This window comes from Mastomys coucha, unplaced genomic scaffold (assembly GCF_008632895.1).
Source record: "Mastomys coucha isolate ucsf_1 unplaced genomic scaffold, UCSF_Mcou_1 pScaffold24, whole genome shotgun sequence".
Classification (NCBI taxonomy): Eukaryota; Metazoa; Chordata; class Mammalia; order Rodentia; family Muridae; genus Mastomys; species Mastomys coucha.
Window position 1 is genome coordinate 319,973 of NW_022196907.1, and position 25,454 is coordinate 345,426.

At 36.9% G+C, this 25,454-nt stretch overlaps 1 protein-coding gene and 1 pseudogene across 1 annotated transcript in view; one reads left to right on the top strand and one right to left on the bottom strand.

Moving 5' to 3' along the window:
* The window catches only part of Gucy1a2 (guanylate cyclase 1 soluble subunit alpha 2), a 322,813-nt gene that overhangs the window by 58,636 nt on the left and 238,723 nt on the right, over positions 1-25,454 (top strand). The window lies entirely within an intron of this gene.
* Positions 19,377-20,091, bottom strand: LOC116074201 (annotated as a pseudogene).

Sequence of the window (25,454 nt, forward strand, 5' to 3'; positions counted from 1 at the left end):
AGGCAGAGAAGAGAACAAAGAGAAAGGAGAGAGAGAGCAAGAGGGCAAGAGGAAATAAGAGCTAGAGGGGTAAGAGTAAGAGAGGAGGAGAATAAGAGAACAAGAGAGTGAGGAGGGGCAAACCACCCCTTTTATTGTATGGGCATAGCATGCCTGACTTGTGGTCAGATGACTGTAAGGTCCAGCTAGAATGCTGGGAGTTTGAGGCAGTGTCTGCCTGATAGAGCACACATCTCCTGCAGGGGCAGCTGTGAGGGGTCTGGGCTGAAATCTGAGCCACTGGTGTCAGGAACGTCATCAAACGCCTACTGTCCCTTCTGAGCAGATGCTCAGTGGGTCTCCGGGGTTCTGAGGTGGCTCTGCTCTACTGGACTCTGGCTGTCAGAACTGCTCACTGCCCCACAAACACTGATTTGGGGCTTTCTTCTTTCTGAATTGGAAGGAAGTTTTCCTAACTTCAGAAAAACATGATGCTATGTCATCAACTGTCACATACACAATTTGCTTTAATTTTTGTCATTCTATCTAAAAAATTATAATTACATCATGATGTATTTTCAACTTGAATGAAAGTGCTACTTTTCTTCTTCTAAGCCTTTGTTGTTTTTATTTGATGGCCTTTGCTAATTAACTCTATAGCTTCTGACCTATGGTTCTGTTGATTTTGTATATTCCTTACTTGTCCATTTGCATCTTTCTTAGCAGCATAATTTCATTTTGAGCCCCCTACAGATTTTAACTCTTAAAATTAATAAAAAAATTATGTAAGAATAGAGTGAATCTAAATAATGTTGGTTTGTGCTTTATAGACTGCCATTCTCGTGAGCCGTGCTTTATAGACTGCCATTCTCGTGAGCCTGCAGTTCAGATCTTTCTTTAGAAGAACAGCCAGTGCTCATAGCTGTTGAGCCATCTCTGGAACCCCCTTAATGTGATCTTTATAAATGAAGATATTGAATTAATATACGAGTAATACATAATTGCCAGCATAGAACATTGTTGGAAGCTAGAAGAGAAGAGAGTATGAATGGAAAATCCAACTCAAAATAATAATTAAAAATCATTATAAATTTATTCATTTACCAATTTCTAGGGCAATAAAAATTGCATTATTGATAGGAATCTCAATCCAATTAATAATTACCTTCATTTCAGACTCTATAACAACATATTTCATGTACTCCAAGTAATTGTATGGTAGGATTATCAAGGACATGAACAACAGTGGCCTGTGGTCATAGTAATCAGTTTTCTGATTACTTATGTCCAGAGCAGTGCTTTTAAGGCTAAGTTCTCTCTATGGTTCGTTTGAGACTCTGTGTCCTGATATCTTGACTCAAAGGCTAGTAATTCTCTTGCAAAGATGGTGAATTTGTTCTATTTCCACTGTTGGGAAACTGAATACCAGTTTGATCATGTGACAGTAGTTTATTACTTTGCACGCTACTTTTTTTGTTCTTTAATTTACCTCTATTTCTTTCCAGCACTTCAGCTCTGCTTCTGAACCCAAAACAAAGACTGGGACTCTTCAATATACTCCCCTCCTTCCCCTTTCTTCCATGCCTCCCCACTTCCATTCTCTGCCTCTCACTCATCTTATCTCATCTTCTCATATCATCTTGTTTCTTTTTCATTGTCTATATATTACAAACTTTTTTGATGATGCTCATGTCTCATTAAATGGTGTGTGTCTGTGTATGTATTCATATGTGTACAAGTGTGTATATGTGATTTTCTGTCTTTATAGCTATATCTCGTTTCTCTCTCTATATATATATACATATACACATACATATATATACATATATATTATATATATATATATATATATATATCATATACTTCACCTTCCTCACCTTACGTCATACCTCACACATATCTGCAATGGTTGATGTTCAAACCAACAATAAAGATAAATGGTCATACATGACATTAGCAAAATGCCAGATTTTTACATGAGAGTCTTAGGTAAAATTTTTCTGTCAACTTATACTTCTAAAATCATAAATTCTGTCACCAGAAGAAACATTTAATCTAGGATTAAGTAAAGTGGACAATATAGTTTGCTCCAGTCAGAGGGAAGAGATGTATTTCTTTGTTTGAGCTTTCATTGAGCTCTGAGCTTGTTTAGGATCTTGCAAGTGGTATTCAAGGATCTCAGCACAGAAGGCGGGCAGTGGTGGTACATGCCTTTAATTCCAGCACTTGGAAGGCAGAGACAGGTGGATCTCTGAGATCGAGGCCTGCATGGTCTACAGAATGAGTTCCAGGACAGCCAGGGCTACACGAGAAACCCTGTCTCGGGGAGGTGGGGAGGGGGGAAAGGATCTCAGCAGAGAACTTTCTTGACATGTGGCCCTGACTGATATGAGTTACTCCAGAGTCCTGTCAGTTTTCTGATTGGCTATACCAAGTGTCTGTCATATTTCAACTGTTCTTTCCTTTGATTTCAGTTCTATCTACTTTTCACAGCATTCTGACACTTCTTTCATTTTTTAAATTTAATTCTATACCTCAGGCTATTTTTCATTTATGTTAAAAAAAAATCTTGAGGCTAGAGAAATGGCTCAATGGTTAGGATTGCATTCTGTTCTTGTACAGGACCTGAGTTTGTTTCCCAACATCCTTATTAGGATGTTCAGAACCACTTATAATTGTATCTCCAGTCCATTCAAGGTCCTCTTCTGGCCTTTCTAGGCATTTACACTCATGTGCTCATACCCATACACAGACACAAAAACACATAAATAATAAACATAAGTGAGTAAAATGCCTTTTCTTTTTGTATTATTCTTATTGCTCATCTCATACTTTAGCAAAAGCAGCAAAAGAAATTAACCAAACATTTAAAACTTTGCTTCATAATTCATTATTAGCCAATTGCCTTAGTGCCGTATTTAAGATTATTATTTTATATAGAAATTTGAGTAATAAGTAGACTCAAGTTTGCTACAAATCTATAAAATTTCTTTAACATGAGTATTTAAATGATCACTGAAATTTACAGTTAAATCTCAGTTTATTAAGCATGGGACGAAGTCTGTGTGGTCGATGGGAAAATGCTTGCAGTGTTACAGCAACAGTTAATCGTCAAGGATTGTTTTCACCAATGCAATCTTTTTGAGAAGTTTCTGTTTTCAGTTTTGGTACTAGATGCCAGTTATGAATGGGAGGAAAAATAGATATAAAATGGGGAGTCAGATATTGGAAATAAGACAAAATAACATAAGGTAAGAGATGTTAAGAGATGATAATGATGGCTGCTAGGGACACTGACACAAAAGAATGAAAAGGATTGAAATCTTCATGTTAATGAGAATCAATGTTGATTTATTTAATCAACTCACACAAGCAGGGACGTATGAGATACATTCCTATTTGCAAGGAACTTTTTATAGGTATGAATTCATTATTATTTACAGGTATTAATTCTTATTGGATTATAGAACTAAATAGTGATGTTCTACTTTTACAGGTAAAACGATTAAGGTTAAGAATGTCACTTATTCCAATTCACTTCACTAACAAACACAGAATGGAGCTTGGAATACAATTTTTTTATTGGATATTTTCTTTATTTACATTTCAAATGTTATCCCCTTTCCCAGTTTCCCTCTCTCCTGGAAACACCCTATCACATCCCTCCTCCCCGTGCTTCTATGATGGTGTTCCTCCACCCACCCACCTACTCCCACCTTCCCACCCTTGGTTCCCCTACACTGGGGCATCTTTCGAGCCTTCCTAGGATCAAGGACCTCTCCTTCCATTGATGCATGACAAGGACATCCTCTGCTACATATGCAGCTGTAGCCATGTGTACTCCTTTGTAAAGAAATGTTCAATATCCTTAGTCATCAGGGAAATGCAAATCAAAACAACTCTGAGATTCCACCTCACACCAGTCAGAATGGCTAAGATCAAAAACTCAGGTGACAGACAAGCAGATGCTGGCAAGGATGTGGAGAAAGATGAACACTCCTCCATTGCTGGTGGGATTGCCTGCTGGTACAACCACTCTGAAATCAGTGTGGGGGTTCCTCAGGAAATTGGACATAGTACTACCAGAGAACCCAGCTATACCATTTCTGGACATATAACCAGAAGATGCTCCAACATGTAATAAGGACACATGCTCTACTATGTTCATAGCAGCCTTTTTATGATAGGCAGGACCTGGATAGAACCCAGATATCCTTCCACAGAGGAATTGATACAGAAAATGTGGTACATTTACCCAATGGAGTACTACTCAGCTATTAAAAATGATGAATTCATGAAATTCTTAGGCAAATGGATAGAACTAGAAAATATTATCTTGAGTGAGGAAGATAGTTTTTTCAACTTCAAAAGATAATGCACTACGTTTTCACCTGTCACTTAAAAAAAAAACCCCTATTTCTGCCTAGAAAAAAATTGTATCATGGTTTATGTCTGTTAAGCCAATCTCCCAAACGCTGTGCACATATATATCTGCACTCTACTGTCTATACGCTGTTTTACTCCAGCCACAGCTTTTAATTAGAAATATTTTTAAGTACATTTTTGTTTGTTTTTGGCAATATTAGAGGTTGAAACCAGGGCCCCTGACATGATAGACAACCCCCCATCAATGAATTAAATTCCCAAGGCCTACAAATACGTTTTGCCAGTGATAATTCTAGCCATAGAGGTATTTCCTGATTTCAAATCCTATGTAGAATGCTGAGAAACATGATTTGAAAGTTTTGTCTAAAAGAGAAAATACTCCAGAGAAAAAAGGATCAGATGAGAAATATCATGCTTGAACTGTTGCTTGGATTAGAAAATATTGAGCTATAAAGTAAATTATTGAGATGTCAACAAAAGTTAAATATACACTGAGGATTAGGTGATCATCTCCTATCAAAACACAGCAGAAGAGTCAGGGGTAAGGGCTATGATGTTTGATGTCTTCAAATGGGATGTGTGTTTTATGTCTGTGTGTTTGCGTAGTTTGTACATGTATGTCTGAGATGGAATGAAGGAGGGTTGAAAGGAGAGAGAGTAAAAAAGAACATTATAAAGTAATTGGTAAAATAATTTGGGATTTTAAGTTTTTGCTATTTTCCAATTTCCCTCTAAATTAAACAATTATATTAATAAAGTAAGTATGATTTTTTTTGCATAAAGTTAAACTATATTTAAATAATCCTGTATCTCATCAGATTTTTTTTCTTCATTTTATTAGGTTGGAGTCCCAGTTAAAATAGCCACAAAAATGTTAAAGTTAATGAAACTAACATGTCAAACATTAAATCCAATAAAGACATTATGTTGTCTCCTTATAATTGAAAATAACTTTGGTTTTCTTATTATTGTCAATAAAATTCTATAGTCAGTATCCAGATTAGAAATTATCCTATGAAGGTTATTCTCTGGTTCCATACTCTCACTTATAACTTGATTTTGTAATATAGACTGTGTAGATTTTCTCTGTGAACATTATCCTATTCTATTCATTCAGCACTACAGAGCAGTTGGTATTAGACTGGACAATTAGCTTCTCTGTGTTCTAGAAAGTGTTTTTGTCTACCTAGAAGATACAGTGTATCCTTGAAATTGTAACAGTAAAAATAAACTACTTCTATTGCTTAACTTACCTACTTCCTTGATAATGTGGTAAGTGAGAGAGTCAGTGGGATACACACATTTCTTTTAAAAATTCTTTTACTACAATATTATGATAATTTTAGTTTTTTCCCAATACTTTGCCTGAATTCAATACTTTGCCTCATCCATCATTGATATATTCCCCTCTGTAGATCCTGATATTTTGATTGTTTTTTTTTGACATTTTAAATACCATAGAAGTTATTTTTTATAGCCTACCATCAATCATTAGACAATGCTGCATTTAACTTCAGAACTGCTGTCATCATTAGTAATATTAAGCTCTTTTGTACCTCCAGATGTACAATGAGTTAAGTAATGGAATATTTACTTAGAACATGCCATAACGCTAAGCAGATACCCCGTATATGAGTTATTTTTTCCAACAAATTATTTTTTTAATTTTCATTTTATCTATTTACATTTCAAATGTTATCCCCTTGCCTAGCTTCCTCTGTACAAACCCCCATGCCATCCCCCATTACCCTGCTTCTATGAGGGTTCTCCCCCACCCACCCACCCACCCACTCCTGCCTTACCGCCCTAACATTTCTCTACACTGGGGCATCAAACCTTCACAGGACCAAGGGCCTCCTGTCCCATTGATGTCAGATAAAGCCCCCTCAACTCCATCAGTCCTTCCCCTAACTCCTCCATTGGGGTCCCTGTGCTCAGTCCAATGGTTAGCAGCAAGCCTCTGCATCTGTATTGGTCAGGATCTGGCAGAGCCTTTCAGGAAACAGCTGTATCAGGTTCCTGTCAGCAAGCACTTCTTGGCATCCACAATACTGCCTAGGTTAGATGACTGTATATAAGATGGATCTCCGGGTGGGGCAGTCTCTGGATGGCCTTTCCTTCAGTCTCGGCTCCATTCTTTGTCCCTGTATTTCCTTTAGTCAGGAGCAATTCTGGGTTAAAATTTTGGAACTGGGTGGGTGGCCCTCATCTCTCAACCATGGGAAAGCCATGCCTAACCTCTGGATATGGTCTCCACAGGTTCTCCCTCCCCTTTGTGGGGTATTTCAGCTAATGTCATCCCAGTGGGGTCCTGGGAGGCTTTTGCTTTCTTGGCATCTGGGAAGTTCTGGTTGCTACCCCCAGGTCCCCAGTCTTTATTGCTACACACCTCTGTTGAATTTCTTGATGCTCTATATATCTCCTCCATCTTTTCCCTTACTTGATTCTTCCCTTCTTTACTCATCCCCCTCTTCTCTTCCTCACAAAGCCATCCCTTGGTTATTTTGTTCCCCCTTCTAAGTAGGGCTGAAGCATCCACGCTTTGGTCTTCCTGCCTCTTGAGTTTCATGTTATCTGTGAGTTCTAGTGTGTTTATTCCATGCTCTTTGGGTAATACCCACTTTTCAGTGAGTACATACAACGTGTGGTCTTTTGGGACTGAGTTACTTCAATCAGGATCATATTTTCTAGATCCACCCATGTGCCTGCAAATTCTTTCTATGAAACCACAGTTATGCTGATTCCTAAACCACACAAAGACCCAACACAGAAAGAGAACTCCAGACCAATTTCCCTTATGAATATTAATACAAAAATACTCAATAAAATTCTCACAAACTGATCTCATCAAAAATGATCATTCACCACGATCAAGTAGGCTTCATCCCAGGGATACCAGGGTTCAATATATGGAAATCCATCAACATCAGCAAACTCAAAGAAAAAAAATCACATGATCATTTTATTAGATTCTGAAAAAGCATTTGACAAAATTCAACATCCCTTCATGATAAAAAGCCTTGGAAAGATCAGGAATTCAAGACCCATACCTAAACTTAGTAAAAGCAATATACAGCAAACCAGAAGCCAACATCAAACTAAATGGAGAGAAAGTTGAAGCAATCCTACTAAAATCAGGCCTCACTATGTAGTCCAAGATTGCCTGAAACTCATTATGTATAGACCCAGGTGACCTTGAATTTATGACAGTCCTCCTGGCTCAGTTTCTCAATCAGATGGGGTTATAGGTATGAGCCACCATGTCTCACAATTTTCACTCTTCATTGTGACTTTTTCTGTTTGACACTAAAGAAATATTTTTGGAAACAACACAGAGTGTGTCAATATGTGTGAATTCAGGATATTCAGCTCTGAAATATCTTTTTCATGAGTACTTAATTCAGCTGACCTTTTGGATAATGCACTTCTGTTTGCTTTGCAATCTTACAGGGATCTCTGATCATACAACCTTTTGATTTCTTTAGGAATTAAAGGGTATTTAGAGATTCCAGGGACTAAAGCACCAACCAAAGAGTATACATTGAATTAGTCAGGATTCCATATACATACATATCTGACATCAATGCGGGGGCGGAGGGAGGCTTGGTGCTCCAGGGTAGGGGGATGTAGAAGGGTGAGGCAGGAGTGAGTGAATGGGTGGAGAAGCCCCCTCACAGAGGCAAAAGGGAGAGGGGAGGGGGCACATGATGGGGGGTAGGTGGAGGAGTAACCGGGAAGCAAGACATCATTTGAAATGTAAACAAATAGAATGATTTAAAAAAATTTAAAGTACATGCTACAATGCCACGATGAATTCAGTATCTTTTAAAAACAATATATTTTCCAAGCACAGTAAAAATTCAGTATCATAGTTAAGTAAAAAAAAGGATGTTGTGTAAATGATAAAATTCACGGGAACAAGAGTATCTCCAAATTAGTGCACTGTTTTGTTTTACATTATTTTTCAGGTCAGCGAGCTTCAATCTTACTTATGTGATTAAACTAAGTGGCACTACATCCTCCCTATTCTTGCTTCTGTTTTTAATATTTCTTGTTTACTCTTTCTCAAAGAGGCTGCCCTTCTTTTTTCCTCTGCTCTAGCTTGGCCATTCCAAGAGAGGGAAATGTGAGTGAATAAGCATTATCCTTATAATAGTCTCACCAGGGAGACTAATTTGATTTGATTTGAGAAATGTTTCTTATGGAATTTCATATGAAATAAGAACAGGAACTGTTTGTTTGTTTGTTTGTTTGTTTGTTTTTGCCTTTTATCAAGAGAGAAAGCACACATATCTAGCTTCATATCTCCAATCCTTTTTTACTTGGCACCAAACTTACAGGGTTGTATTTTTATTCATATCTTCTCCTCACCTCTAGCATTCTTGCCCATGAATTTATGATGTGGGTATTCATTAGACAATTGCAAATGCATTTCCTGTTCCTGTGACAAAATCTGACTCAAGGAAAAAAGGTTTATTTTGACTCATACTTTGAGTGTATAGTTTATTACGAAGCTTGAGGCACCTGATCACATTGTATCTACACTCAGGAAACAGAGGGGTCAATATCTGTGCTCAACTCCCTTTCTCCCTTTAATTAAGTCCAGCAACTATGCAAGATAGAGTTGTGTCTCCTACAGTTAGGACCTGCCTACTTAACCCAGTCTAGAAATTCCTTCATAGATATGCCCAGTGGTTTATCTCCTAGGTGATTCTATGTCCTATCAAGTTGACAATATAAACTAACACACTTGGCCTATTGTTTTCTGATTGGTTCCAAATGTCCTTATTGGCCATTACTTTACTTTGTTTTGACTTAATTCTTGATTTTAATAATTTTCTTTCTAAGCTGCACAAAGCAATGTAATGTACCCATAATGAACTACCACTGTTGCCACAATCTTTATCTTTCTTGGAAAGGCTTAAGTAAGAACTTGGAGCTAAAAGATTATATCTATAACCAGCCCACATCATTACATTATGTATTTTATTTATATTTTATGTGTTAGTAAGGCCATTTGGACAGATTAAAAATAAAATGTAAAAATACTTGAATATTCACTTATTCATTAAACAAACGTTTGCTGTATCATAGAGAATGGCATTGCATAAGTATTTTTAACCAAGCCAACTACAGCAGAATGCTTTGTGAATAGTAACTCTAAACCTTTCTATTTTCTCTGTGGACTTCTCCAACACCAAAACATGAATCTTGGATCAAACATACAATAATCCTGAAAATAATGTATCTGAATTCTTTAGGATCATGTTGATATATGTTATCATGGGATTTTTGTTTTTGATATAACAAGCTAGAGAACTTTCATATTATTAGATTTAAAAATAAACTTCATCTTAATAATGGCCTATGAGTGAGCTACTTTAAAAGAAATAGTTTAATGAAGAAAGATGAAAATTCAAATAATGGCTTGATGATGGTTGTTGAATGTTTTTTCTATTTATAAAGTATTATTGGCAACAAGAAGCAGCTCAGTGGTATGGAATGGTCAATTAACAGATGACACATCAGCTTGGAGAATGTCAAACAAATGTTTAAATGAGAATTATATGTACAGATGTAATTTAGCCCAGGAAATGTTTATGATGTTACAGCTCTGGTTCCCTGGGAAACAGATGCTAAGATGGAAATTTACAAGTAGAAAGTTGAACTTCAGGATCAATGATCCAGCCAGGCAAACCTCATTATGTTTCAAGGCTGGAGACTGGTCCTTTGTGGCTCTCAGATCTGCTGTCTGAGTCATATCTCGTTTTTTTTTTCATGAACACGTACTTACCTGAGCTGGCCTTGCTAGAGCATTCGTTTTTGTGAATTTGAGATAAATGGGAAGTTAGGTCTCAGTTGTTCTTTCCAGAATTACTGATAAACACAAAGAAGTGAAGCTTTGTAGTTCAAATCCTTACCTCCCATCTAGCTTCATTTCACTTCAGATTTCCTTTTTGAGGGCGGGGGGAAGAGCTTAGGCCAGCTTTTAGTTTAGCTGTAATCAAACCCAGAGCAACACTCAACTGAAGACTGACAGCTACAAACACTCCTAACCTCCATTAATATGACACATGACACAAACCAAGAAGAGATGAACACAAAACATTGTTGTTTATTATGGACATTATTAATTTAAGTATGAAAAATATGTGTGGGTCTACATATTTTAGAGACACAGAAAAAGAACAGCTGTTTTGCAAATATAGAGGAATTCATAATAATCCATTCAGTCCATAAATTAGGATGCCAAACAGCTTGTTTCTTTTATAATAACCAAGAATTCAAGTTTCTATTTTCTGTTCCTTAATCAATTTTAAAAAGAGGTTTTTGTTGTTGTTGTATTTTCGTATGTCTCAGTGTTCTCATATGGTTTGTGAAGTCTGTCATGGTGTGGTACTGACAAACTCAGCTCTGTGCTCCTCTATCAGAACCGATACCATTACACATATGAACACGTGCTTGGTGTTGGTAACTAATGTCAGCCATTCTTAAAATGATCTTGTTTAAGATAATAAAGAAGCAATATGCATGAGTCTAATTTCTACATGTGTTTTACATGGTCATTTTCACTTCCCTAATTACTTCTTTATTCATTTCAACATCTTTTAAAATAAGATTTATTTTTAAAATTCATTGGTGTGTGTAGTATTTTTTGGGTGTTTGCATATATATGTGTGTGAGGGTGGGGTGTGGGTGCATGTGTGTCCACATGCATGTAAATGCAGATACTCATAGAGGCCAGAGGCACTGGATACCTCTGTAGTTAGCGTTACAGCCTGTTATAACTAGATGTGGATCTGGAGAACTGAACTCAAATCCTCTAGAAGTTAGCCATAAAGGAAATTACCAATGAAAAATATACATCATACAGGGTAAGGAAAGCAAGTATGATACAATTTAAAGGCATACTTTAATAAAGAGGAACCTTTAGAGAGATGTTTCACAAGCTAAAATTCATAGACTCCAAAGGTTCTATACCCACAAAAGCCCCCTTATCTAAAATAGATTTTCTATTTATATCTGTACTACTCTCTGATTTCTTACTGAGTCACAATTCAGAGTGTCCTTCCAATCATAAAAACACCATTTTGTTTTTATATTTCTTTTCCATTTTTCTATTGTTGCTATGCTTCATCTATTTTAACTTAAGCTTAAGCAGTTATTTAGTGTTGCTTTTAATAAATTTCTAATTTGTTCTTTTAAAATCTAAGACTAGAAAACAAAAGAGGTCATGAGAGCTGTTTTAGGATCTTAAAGGATGTCAGTGAAGAGAGGAGGCAGATTAGTTACAGTTGTCACAAAATATGTAACACAGCTAACCCACTGAACTTATAGGACTAGATTTTTACTCAGATGGAAGCTGGAATGAGCTTTGTAATTTCTGGAGCCATTGGACTTGGAGGAACAGGTTTCATGAGTTTACTCATCACTGGAGAAATTGAAACAAAGGAAGGATGACTATTCAGGAGGACCACTGTGATTCAAGTGGTATTGGACTGAGTTACCAAGGAAGTTCTAGTGTACATTACAGCATTGTGATGAAAGATGTTGTGTCCTCCCTGTTCATGAAAACAAATATGGACATAACCACATGACTGCATCCTTTAAAGCTAAAAATTAAAGTATGAGAGTCACTTGCTTATGAACCAGTTATAATCACAGTAATAACCCCATTGTAGACACATGCAAATATATTCATTTTCAGTTTTATTTAGACCCGATTCTGTTTGGCTAATAACACGTACTTTTTAAACTTGGTTTAATAAGGAATTTGTAAGAAAAATAATTATCATGGGTTTTATTCCTTATTATACCATAGCTGTCACTGCTAAACTTTCCCCCCTGTGGAAACTGGACAATAAAATAGCTCCCTAGATTTCATTTGCAGCTGTAAGGGGTGGGGGACGAAAAATGGAGTAGTAATTTTCACAAAAAACAATCAAAGAGGGATGAGAAGTGATTAACAACTCTGAGTAAGGCCTCTGAGAATGTATCCATGTGGAAATTATGCTTTCTCGATGCCACTATCATGGCTTTCAGTCTGAATGGAGACTGTTAGGAACAGAAAGGGGAATCCATGTTCTTGCTTAACATTGCCTTCTTTACCTTTTCAAATAGGAAGTAAAAGTATTGGAAAACTACAAGATTAAGCATCAGTGGGGTGGGTGTAAAGTCCACAAGCTACTGTCACATGTTTATAATGTAGCAGACAGCCTAAAGATGGGGACAGGTATGGATATAGTGTTGAGTCACATGCCATGCAATATACCTTTGTAAATAGCATATATCTGCCAGTTGGATTTTGTTTCTGCCTGGTTTTAATTTTCATACAACACATGGCTTCAGTCCTGATTTGTTGTCTTCCATCTCAGTCTGCCATTGGTCTAGAAAAGGAGACATGAGGATATGGCCACTTGCCATCTGACAGGTGATCAGAATAGAACACTTATGAACAGCTGGGTTACATGTGTATCTGTGAGTATACTCAACAAACATCAGTGCCTATTTGCAAAAAAAAATATTTAAAAGTACTCATATTTTATAAGTCAGTAATAGTGTAATTTGTCTGCTTTGAGTAAAAAGCCATGCCAGAGAACATTAAACAGTATGAAGAACAGCACTTGTACACACTTAAAGGAGTATATATCTACTACATACATTATATATACATCATATATGATGTTTGTTGCACATGAACATATTGTCAGCTGCACATAACCTTATGTATTTGCCTATTATCTGTTTTGTTTTTTATCTTTTCATTAAAATATTACTCTAGACAAAGAATTGAACCATTGGATTATGATTAAAAGAATAATTTTCCTTTAGTTTCTCAAAAGCTTTCCTGTTTCTCTCACATAATCTATAAATAAAACTTTCCTTTGTCCTGGAAAAAAATTCAGCTCCTTACCTATCTACTTTCTTATTTATCTCTTAGTTCTGTTAATTTTATTTGCTTATTTATTATTTTATCTACTACTGTATTTATTTTTGTATTTGTGTATATATTTGTACACATGTGCCAAGGCCAAAATTGTTTTCGGGTTTGGTGATGTTCATTTTAACTCTCTGAATCATCTTACTGTCCTGTTATTCTTTGCCCTATTCATGTCCTGGTTGTCGGCTGATGTATAGAATTATTGAGTTATTTATAGCATAAGCTTAAGAAACCAAATTTTCTTTATCATCCTTGGGCAGAATGCCTTTATTATCATCAGTGCTCATCATTGAGAGTAGATACAGATAGTTTGATTTTTCTTTGTTTTGCATTTTCTCTCAGATGAAGAAATTAAAAGTGGTAAACAGGAAAAAATCTTTTATCTTCAAGTCAGTTATGTCTGGCTGGTGGGGTAGCCAAACCAGCAAACATTGTGATGCATGTTAAGATGTCAGTGCTTATTAGGTAATCTGGAAGCCTAGCAAATACAGGCATCTGTCTCACTCTACATAGGTCCTCGAAAATATTCTGGAGTAATGTAGAGGTGAAATATATAAAACGAGAGAAAGCAGCTAATCAGTTTAGCAGGGTTGGTAGGATAAGAGAATTCTATTCAAACAAAATGAATGTGACATAAATCCAGCCTGTTCAGGAGCCGATAAACAGGAGCATCTGTTGAGAATAAGTGTCACATATGAGACTTTAGGAGATGAGCATAGACCAAAATCTATCACATGACACTTTTGAGTTTGAACTCTGTTTTAAAGGCAACAGATAGTCATTGGAAATCCTTGAGCAGAGAAGTGATGGTAAATTTATGATTTTTGAAGGGTATGTGAAGAATGGACTAGAGAGTGATTGGGAGAATGCAGAACAGTCAGTTAAGAAGCTGGTGGATGGTCTCTATGCTGGACACTTATTTGTTTGATCTAAAGCCACTTAGTAATAGAGAGGCTAATGGAAACTCAGGATGGATGAATAATGCACTTATACTTTTACTTAAACAAAATGATATTCTGAGTTTCACCACATGCTTACAGAATACAAAATCAAATATTTTCATGGTGTGTGTGTGTGTTCTGCTATATTAGCTAAAGGACACATCTTCTCTGAATTTTCTTATACAGTATTTTGTGTGTGTGTGTGTGTGTGTGTGTGTGTGTGTGTGTGTGTGTGTGTTAACATTTTAAGCTTTTCATCATCTGAATATGATTTTGTCTGAAGTGTGAAATGGGATTTAATTTTAACATTTCTTAGATGGTTTGCTAGCTAGTACCATGTAGTAAGTGGTCCTCTCTTTTTCCATTGAACTTAAATACCATATTTTAAAAAATTTAAACCTTTTATAATATGTACTCGGCTTTATTTTTACACAATTTTCATTCCATTATTTTTCAACATTTATAATAATTGTATTTTCATATGTAACAGTGCTTGTTAGAATCTTTAACACATTTGTCAATGGCCATGAAATAAAGTTTCGTGTAGAACTTGACTTAAATAGAAAAGCTTTTATTTTTTATAATATTTCATTATTTAAAATAAGCATTTTATTTTTGGAAAATGGCTTTTATTGTATTTGAACCAATTGTTGTCTCTATTTTATTAAATATATATTAAACTTTTTGAATCTTAGATGCTTTGGTATTTACTGACATCTTTAATTTTCTTATTTAGTTTTATGAATTCAGCAATTTTGCTTGACCATTTTTTTTACTGTTGAATTACTTTTTTCTTTATGATATAAACTTAATTGGTGCTTTATAATTGCTAGCTTGTAGTAGTAGGACCAAGTTTCTACTACTTTAGAAACCAGCCACATAGATAGCAGAGGATGGCCTTGTCGGGGATCAATGGGATGATAGGTCCTTGGTCCAGTGAAGGCTTGATGCCCCAGTGTAGGGGAATGCCAGTGTAGGGAGGTGGGAGTAGGTGGGTGGGTGGGGAACACCCTCATAGAAGCAGGGGAATGAGGAGATGGGATAGGGAGTTTAGGAGGGACTGGAAGAGGGGATAACATTTGAAATGTAAATAAAGAAAATATCCAATTAGAAAAATAATTGGTCTTAATATATCCCATGGATAGGTTGTGTGTGGCTGAATGAAACAAAAGTGATATATTTAGTGTATTTTTCTGCACACCATAAGAGGATATCGGATAACGTGGGAGTGCAGTTACACACAATTATAAGCAGCCATGAGGGTGTTTGGAACTGAACTCTGGACCTATAAGGAGGGGCCAGTGCTTTCACCCTTTGTGTAGCTAGTCTGGGTTCCAGTATTGTTTTTTTTTAATGTGATTCTTGAGTGTGTAGATGAGAGGGTCTCTGCATCTATATTTGTTTCTTGTCTTTTGAGTTGCTTTTCTTTTGTTTCTTTGGTTTTTGTTTTATATTATTATACTGTATTTTGTTCTTCTCCTTTAGAAACATTGTTATTTTCTTTTTCTTTTTTTTATTAGATACTTTCTTTATTTACATGTCAAGTGATATCTCTTTTCCTGGTTTCCCCGCCAAAACAAAACAAAACAAAACAAAAATAAAAATGTGTTTCCTCTTCTCTCCCCCTGCTTACCAGCCCACCCTCTCCCACTTCCTGGCCCTGGCATTCCCCTCCTCTGGGGCATAGAACCTTCTCAGGGCCAAGGGCCTCTGCTCCTATTGATGACCGACTAGGTCATTCTCTGCTATACCTCTGCTGCTGGAGCCATTAGTTCCACTATGTGTACTCTTTGGTTGCTGGTTTAGTCCCTGGGAGCTCTGAGGGTACTAGTTAGTTCATATTGTTATTCGTACAAAGGGGCTGCAAACCCTTCTGCTCCTTGGGTCCTTTCTCTAGCTCTTGCATTGGGGACTCTGTACTCAGGCCAATGGATGACTGTGAGCCTCTACTTCTGTATTAGTCGGGCACTGGCAGAGCCTCTCAGGAGACAGCTATATCAGGCTCCTGTCAGCCAGCACTTGCTGGCATCCAGAATAGTGTCTGGATTTGATGACTGAATATGGGAAGGATTCCCGGGTGGAGCAGTCTCTGGATTGTCCTTCCTTCAGTCTCTGCTCCACACTTTGTCTCTGCAACTCCTTCCATGGGTATTTTGTTCTCCTTTTTAAGAAGGAACATAGTGTCCACACTTTGGTCTTCCTTCTTCTTGAGTTTTTTGTGGTTTATGGATTGTATTTTGGGTATTCCGAGCTTCTGATCTAATATGCACTTATCAGAGAGTGCATACCATGTGTTCTTTTGTGATTGGGTTATCTCACTCAGGATCATATTCTCCAGATCCACACAATTCTCTAAGAATTTCATAAATTTATTGTTTTTAATAGGTGAGTAGTACTCCATTGTGTAGATGTACCACATTTTCTGTATCCATTCCTCTGTTGAGGGATACCTGGGTTGTTTCCAGTGTCTTGCTATTATAAATAAGGCTGCTATGAACATAGTGGAGCATATGTCCTTATTACATGTTGGAGCATCTTCTGGGTATTTGCCCAGGAGTGGTGTAGCGGCATCCTCTGGTAGTACTATGTCTAATTTTCTGAGGAACCCCCAAACTGATTTCCAGAGTGGTTGTACCAGCTTGCAATCCCACAAACAATGGAGGAGTGTACCTCTTTCTCCACATCCTTGCCAGCATCTGCTGTCACCTGAGTTTTTGATCTTAGCCATTCTGACTGGTGTAAGGTGGAATCTCAGAGTTGTTTTGATATGCGTTTCCCTGATGACTGAGAATGTTGAACATTTCTTTAGGTGCTTCTCAGCCATTCGGTATTCCTCAGTTGAGAATTCTCTATGTAGCTCTGTACCTCATTTTTTAATAGGGTTACTTGGTTCTCTGGAGTCTACCTTCTTGATTTCTTTGTGTATATTGGATATTAGCCCTCTATCAGATATAGGACTGGTAAATGATCTTTTCCCAATCTCTTGTTTGCCATTTTGTCCTATTGACAGTGTCCTTTGCCTTATGGAAGCTTTGTAATTTTATGAGGTCCTTTTTGTCAATTCTTGATCTTAGAGCATAAACTATTGGCATTCTCTTCAGGAAAATTTCCCCTGTGTCTATGTACTCGAGGCTCTTCCCCACTTTCTTTTCTGTTAGTTTCAGTGTATCTGGTTTTATATGGAAGTTCTTGAACCACTTGGACTTGAGTTTTGTATAAGGAGATGAAAATGGGTCAATTTTCATTCTTCTACATGCCAACTGCCTACTGAGTCAGGACCATACATTGAAAATGCTGGGTTCCCCCCACCCCCACTGGATGGTTTTAGTTTCTTTTTCAAAGATCAAGTGACTATTAAGTGTTTGGGTTCATTTTTGGGTCTTCAATTCTATTCCATTGATCCACCTGCCTGTCACTGTACCAATACCATACAGTTTTTATCACACAGTTGCTCTGTAGTACACCTTAAAGTAATCCATGCTCATGGATTTGTAGGATTAATATAGTAAAAATGGCCATCTTGCCTAAAGCAATCTACAGATTCAAATCAATCCCCATCAAAATTCCATCTCAATTCTTCACAGACTTAGAAAGAGCAATTTGCAAATTCATCTGAAATAATAAAAAAGCTAGAATAGGGAAAACTATTCTCAACAATAAAATAACCTCTGTTGAAATAACCTTTTTATTTTCTAGTAAGAGACAGAAAAGGATAGATCCAGATGGGAGGATGTAGATAGAACTGATAATCAGGATAAACTATATGAAAAAAATCTATTTTTAATAAAATAAAAGAAAAAATTTTTAAAAATTTCCCCATACGGTCTGAAAATAGTTGTGTAATTTTGGAAGTGTTTATTTTTCCTAAATATGAGCAAATTCACTTCAGTTACTTCAATTTTACCACTTGTTTACACACTATTCTTCACACAGATCTTTGTTAAACATTGTTTTGTTCTTTCCTCTATTTGTCACTGCATGGCTTTGACAAAAGACCCAGGCATGCAGGAGAGCAGAATTATTTTGGCTCCTGATTACAGGATTTATAGTTCACAGTAGCTTGGTCCCTCTTGTGGGACTGGATGACTAAAGGACATCACTGGACAAAGTGTGCAGTGAAGTTCTTTATCTCATGGCAGTCAGAAAGTAGGGAGGGGACAAAAGAAGGACTGGTGACAGAATGCATTCTTTAAGTAAAAGGACCAAGTTTCTTCAACTGAGTCTTCCTTCTGCTTTTAGCTTTGATTAGTCCATTGATGACGTCAGAGGCTTTGTGATGCAATAATCTTTCAGATGATCTGCATTAACTGAACTCAGGTAGTCATTAATAGCAATATTAGAAAAAGTCAAATTTTGTGGGAGTCGGGATTGGGGATCCCTAGGGAAGATAGTAAGATAGTAGAGGTGAATAGATATAATGAAAATAGAATGTATAAAAGGAGAATTAAGGATTAAGGAAAACATTTTTTATTTTTTTATTTTTTCATGGTTTTATAGTAGTTTTATTAAGTACTTTGTAAACTGAGACTAATACACTGACATTAGAGGAAACACCTTCTCTTCACATTATTTTACCATCTTGGCATAGGTTATGCCTAGTGCCAGAATGTTTCTTTCTACTTGTCATAAGTATTGGGTGAAGGTGGGGATAGATCCTTCCACTTCAGGAAAGTCATGCTCATGTCACAATGCACCTGGTTTAAATGGAGCACCAAAATTCCAAAGGACATTCTACCCACTTTCTCAATCTCCTTTCCCTATCAGGTCCTGACTGACTTTTCTACCAATCAAGTCTGAGGTGCTCTAAACCCAAATATTTCTGTTCAGCTGAGTGCAATGGGGTAGACAAAAGACACCTCACCTCAACTTACGTCTTTGGGACTAAACAGCACTGAACAGGGCAGGTGAATTACAGCCAAAATCAAGCGAAGGTTTTCAAGGAAGCTTCAATAGAAATGTTAAGAATGACATTTGAACTCAAATCCAGAAGAAGTGCTATTGGGAGACTGAGGTCTTAGCCAGTATCAGAAAGGGTTGGGAATGACCTTTTAGACACTGTTCTGTAAGAATGCTTTGGCCAATAAAGTTTGGGTCTGCTGAACCAGATATCCTGAGTGCTACAAGCCGGCATGTGTGCAGCTCCGTCACAGCGTGCTCTCCAGGGTGTTATAGTTGTCTTTAAAGCTCTTCAGTTCGAGGAAGTGCTTAGAGCGTTTGCTCTTCTGACTGAAGGACAGATATGTGACCTGGATTGTGGCTGGCGACATTTCAGGCGACTGAGTTAGGTCTTTGGCTGCTGACTGGTGTTGTCTCTGAGAACTCCCAATTCGCGCTTTGAACACAGTGGCCAGCTCACTCAAGGCCTCCTGATATCGCAAGTACTCACTCTGGCCAAAGACCCCTGTCCCATAGCGGGCTGTCTCATATCCATCCAGGAGGGTATCAATGAGGGCCTTTCGAACACCCTTGAAAGGAATGGTAGTGTTTCGCAGCTCTAGCAAGTAGGAGCGGAAATTCTTACCCATTAAAGAACAGGGGTGCCGGCCTTCAGCATGAAACGGGATCTCAGAGGCATGGATAGCATCTAGAGCTTTCATCCTGTATAGATAGGAGCTGGGGTTCATACTTGATATCTTGAACACTGGATAGTCGAATGTCAATCTCCTCTTTTAAGTCCTTGGGGGCATTGTGTTCCACAGGAACATGAGGTCCCCTTCTAGATTTCATTGCAAAGCGCATGATTTGTCTCTTCACAAAAATAAACAGCAGTACGAATGCCAGACTCCTGTACGCCATCACAAGCATGACATTCACTCCAGAAAGCCAGTTACTACTAGACACCATCACCTCTGTCTCTGGGAACACCTGCTAGGATAGTCCCACCGAGCTCCCGCTCCCGCATTAGGGCACCTAGGTTCCCTGGAGCTCTCTGCTCATTTCCATATGGTTTTTCGGTAAAAAAAAAAAAACAAAAAAACAAAAAAAAAACAGACTAGGGTCCTTCAGAAAACATGTTGGATGGGGGCGCTAGTTAAGCGCAGGCCTCTCCTGTCCCACCCACCCCTGCCACGTGACCTATGTCTGCAAAGGAACCTGGGAGTGCAGAGACACAGAACTATGCTGGAGAGAGGAAGCGGAGGGAAAACATTTTCTAAACAGTGAAAATCACTTTTCAAAACATGAGCCTTCGCAGTTCAATTTTCAGATACAAAGGTTTCCATTTTACCAAGTTTCACACACACACACACACACACACACACACACACACACACACACACACACACACACATTTCTGCAGCCAGTCCCACAACACCCAGAGGAAGCTCCACTTCCAGGTGCTCTAACATGCCCAGGATCAGAGGTGAGGAGGAAACATCTGTCCTGTCACCCAGAGTAACTGGGACCAGCGGGACCCAGGCACACAGGAACTCCTCTAGACCAGTGACTTGGGTTCCTTCCAGTCTGTCTGGGCTGGCCGGTGCCCTGAGCAGACCTTGGGTGCAAACTCCACAGCCAGTCCCACAATACCCAGAGGAAGCTCCACTCCCAGGCCCAGGATAACAGGATCTCAAAATCACAGGATCACGGAGACAGCTTGACTCTGAGGAGTTCTGACAGGCTCCAGTCAGATTTAGCAAGGGCAGGTAGCACTAGAGATAACCAGATGGCACAGAGCAATAGTAAGAATATAAGCAACACAAACCAAGGTTATGTGGCATCAGCAGAATCCAATTCTCCCAACATAGCAAGTCCTGGACACACCATCACACCCGAAAAGCAAGATTCAGTTCTAAAATCACTTCTCATGATGATGATACAGGACTTTAAGAAAGACATAAATAAGTCCCTCAAAGAAATACAGGAGAACAGAGATAAACAGCTAGAAGCCCTTAAAAAGGAAACACAAAAATCCCTTAAAGAACTACAAGAAAACACAATCAAACAGGTGAAGGAAATGAACAAAACAATCCAGGATCTAAAAATGAAAATAGAAATAATAAATCAGAAAAAGAGACAACCATAAAGATGGAAAACCTAGGAAAGAAATCAAGAGTCATAGATCACCAACAGAATACAAGAAGAGATAGAAGAGAGAATCTCAGGAGCAGAAAATACCATAGAAAACAATGACACAACAGTCAAAGAAAATGCAAAAAGCAAAAAGCTCCTAACCCAAAACATTCAGGAAATCCAGGATGGAATGAGAATGCCTAACCTAAGCATAATAGGTATAGAAGAGAGTGAAGACTCCCAATGTAATGGGCCAGTAAATATCTTCAACAAAATTATAGAAGAAAAATTCCTTAACTCAAAGATAGAGATGCCCATGAACATGCAAGAAGCCTACAGAACTCCCAATAGATTGACCAGAAAAGAAATTCCTCCTGTTACATAATAACCAAAACACCAAATGCATTAAACAAAGAAAGAATTTTAAAAGCAGGAAAGGAAAAAGGTCAAATAACATATAAAGGCGGGCCTATCAGAATTACACAAAACTTCTCACCAGAGACCATGAAAGCTAGAAAATCCTGGGCAGATGTCACACAGGCCCTAACAGAACACAAATGCCAGCCCAGGCTACTATACCCAGCAAAACTCTGAATTACCATAGATGGAGAAAACAAAATATTCCACGACAAAACCAAATTTACACAATATCTTTCCACAAATTCAGCCCTACAAAGGTTAATAGATGGAAAACATCAATATAAGGAGCAAAACTACATCCTAAAAGAAGCAAGAAAGTAATCTTTCAACAAATCCGCACAAGCCTAATTCCACCTCTTACAATAAAAATAAGAAGTAACTATTACTTTTTCTTAATAGCGTAATATGAAAATTAATATTACCAATATATCCTAACAAACTGAAATCCAAAAATATGAGGAGTTAGAAATTTGTTGATTGCCATCCAATGGTCTCTCTAATTTGGTAATTGGAGAAATAGGTCTGATATTGTATAATCCATATATACTTTCAGCTTGTTTGATCATGACAGTGTCTTACTGTGTACTGCATAATGGTCTTGAAATCATGCTTCTCCTATCTCAGCCTCTCTATTCATAGTATTTTTTATTATATGTTTTTACAGTATACTATGGTTTTCAGAACAGCTTACATATTTCAAAATATGCATACAGCCAAAAGAAATGTAGACAATTAACTTGGGAGGTGGCTTGTAAGAGGACAAAAAGAGTGAGACTGAATGCTTTGCTTGACATTTGTAACTATTGTATCAAGTTTGAAGAAGAGGACTTTATAAGTTACTCTTTCTCTGAGATTAAATCTTTTCCAAACTATCACAGCCAATGAACCAGATTTTTACCCTCATCTAATGTCTGTGCCACCTTCCAAGCAGAACCATTGTTCATTGAAACAGTTGGTGAATGACTTTATGGATAGACCATCTTAATACACACACCATTTCTTAAATTAATGCAACCTGTTCTCTGTGGCCTGAGAATAAAGTCAATTAGCTTTGACCATAGCAGGAAGTCTATATCCAAAAATCATGCCTACAATTCACTCCTTGGCACAGCAGAACTGTCAACTCTTAGCTTAACTAGGATGGAGGTAAAATCCTTTGGTGATGTGAGGATCATTGAAGTACAGCCTTATTACAATGAAATTCAATGTCTAAAAATTGTTCTTATTTTGGGTTTGTACCACAGTAAGAACCAAGATTTTAAGCTCTACTAAATACAAAACAAACAGACAAACAAAAAGTCTTTATATATTCATGTTCATTTAAAAAATACTAGTAGTGATATATTATTTTAAAATATACATTTAATATGTTTGGAATTATTTAAAATTTATTCTGAGAAAAGCATAGGTATTTTCAGTATTGCTGTAGACAAGCATCTACATAAGTCTGTCAAATTGTTGTTTTATATCAAACAACTTTTATAATACTCATTTTTATTGTTATATTTTATACATTTTAAACAACATTACAAATAAAGCTATTGTAGGTATTGAAGGGGGGTCTCCGGGAGGAGCTGCAGTACAAAAGGGAAACAAGAATTTGATTTAATTCTATTTACTTAAATATGTTTTTAAATGTTAACAAATTCAGATAAATTCAAATCATGTATCTTTTCTCATCATAATGCAATAAAACTTAAATCAATAATAAAAAATATTCCCAAGAAATTTGGAATGGCTTAACAAACAGAGACAACAGGCTCATGACACAAGGAAATACAGTCTATTTCACTTGCAGTTAAAGAATCCCAGCATCTAGGTAAGTCATTTTTAAAGGAGTGAATTACGGATTTTTATAATCCTGACTTTACATTTACCCATTAATAAGAGGAATTTCATTATAATTCTGTTTCTTGAGGAATATATTCCTACAGCCCCAAATGTCAAACTCTCATAGCATGTTGTGATATGGGAAGATATGTTTTGTTTATATGTTTCAAATGATTTACTGCAAGTAAGAGTTTTCTTCAATCACAGGTGAAATGCTTGTATTCAGAACTGCAATACCTCTCTGAGCTGAACTACTTTCTCCATGCTATTTGAGTTTTGAGATTAAGTATAAAATAGAGTCTTAATTATTGAGTCATATCATGTGTACAGACATGAACTAATTATTCATTTTAAATTTTCACTTTAAGAATTCTTCTTTGATCTTGTTCAATTTAGTAATTATGGGGATAAAATGTTACAATTAATTAAATACAATGTTTCAGAGAAAATTGTCCTACACAGTATACTATTTAAAGCAGCTCAGTTAACTTTAGTAATATGCTATATGCCCAAGTGAAATTATTTAAAAACTGATAATTATTGAACATTCAGGTGCAGAGGTACTTTTTAAAGCATCAAGGATTTCTTGTTAGATAGAGTCCTGTACACACTGTAGTTTTAATTTGGTTGCCTCTGGTATATTTCCTTACTGGTTATCATTTGCATGAATATTTGAGATGTAATACTATCAAGACAACATTGATGAACATACTGAATTGTCTTTATCTGTATTCCAGTTAATGGGAACATTTTCATTGCTATGAGCATCAATGCTAGTTAGAAGAAATAATTCTTTTGCTCTTTGTTCAAAGATCTGAATTCCTTGGACAGTATTTTTTTTTTTTTTTAAGTCTAGAAACAATCCATGGGATATTTTTGGAAGTAAGTGAAAGATGACCAGATTACAGGAATGCTTATTCTGACTTTAGTTTGTTTTATAAGAATTTCATCACCAGAACATTTCATGATAATAAGAAATACAACAATTAATGCATGCATTATTGTGTTTTATATGGACTTAATTTTTTAGTTATTGATAGTGATCATGATGTAGGTACTAGCTGTTGTCCAGCTTTTGCTGTCTGGATTGAAATTATGAGTACTCAAGAAACTTTAAATGCTAGCCTTTGACAGCTTTCATTTTCTTTGTGTTTGCCAGTAGAAACCCCAGGCAGAGAGGAGGCAAGGGCAGTAGGTGACACCCACTACAGTAGCATTACTGATGTAGGCAGTGGTAATTATCGACCCTTAGCTATATAGCTCTCGTGTTTGCCCAAGAAGTCCAAATTTCTCAACCTTTAACACCATCTGGTGCTACAATTCTGAGAGTCTTGGTCCTAAAGACTAGACAGTACCCTAAACTCTTCGGGAGACCAAGGCCCTCACTTCTCTTCTCTGAATCCTTATGTCTTTTTATCCTTCTTTTGCCTCAACTTTTCACCCTTGCTTGCTGTCTCCTGTCCTTCCTGCCCTCGACTCACTCCAACTGTTCATCTGATTCTTCTTCAGCTGTCTTTTAGACTGCTGCTTTGCCAATGTCACAGTGTGACTTGCCAACAGTTCAATTGCTCAACTGTTGCTTTCACCAACCCTTTACTGTGTCTTTCAAAATGGCCTGCATTCTTCTTTCTTTTCTTTTCTTTTTTTAAAACTTTTATTGCACTATGATGAGAAAAGTTACATGATTTCAATTTATCTGAATTTGTTAACATTAAAAACATACTTTAATTAAATAGAATTGAATCACATTTTTGTTCCCCTTTTGTACCACCGCTCCTCCCATAGATCCCCCTTCAATACCTACAATATCTTTTTTTGTCATATTCCTTAAAATTTAAAAAATATTATAACAATAAAAATGAGTATTATAAAAGTTGCTTGATATAAAACAACAACCAATTTAACAGTCTTATGTAGATGCTTGTCTACAGCAATAGTGAAAATAC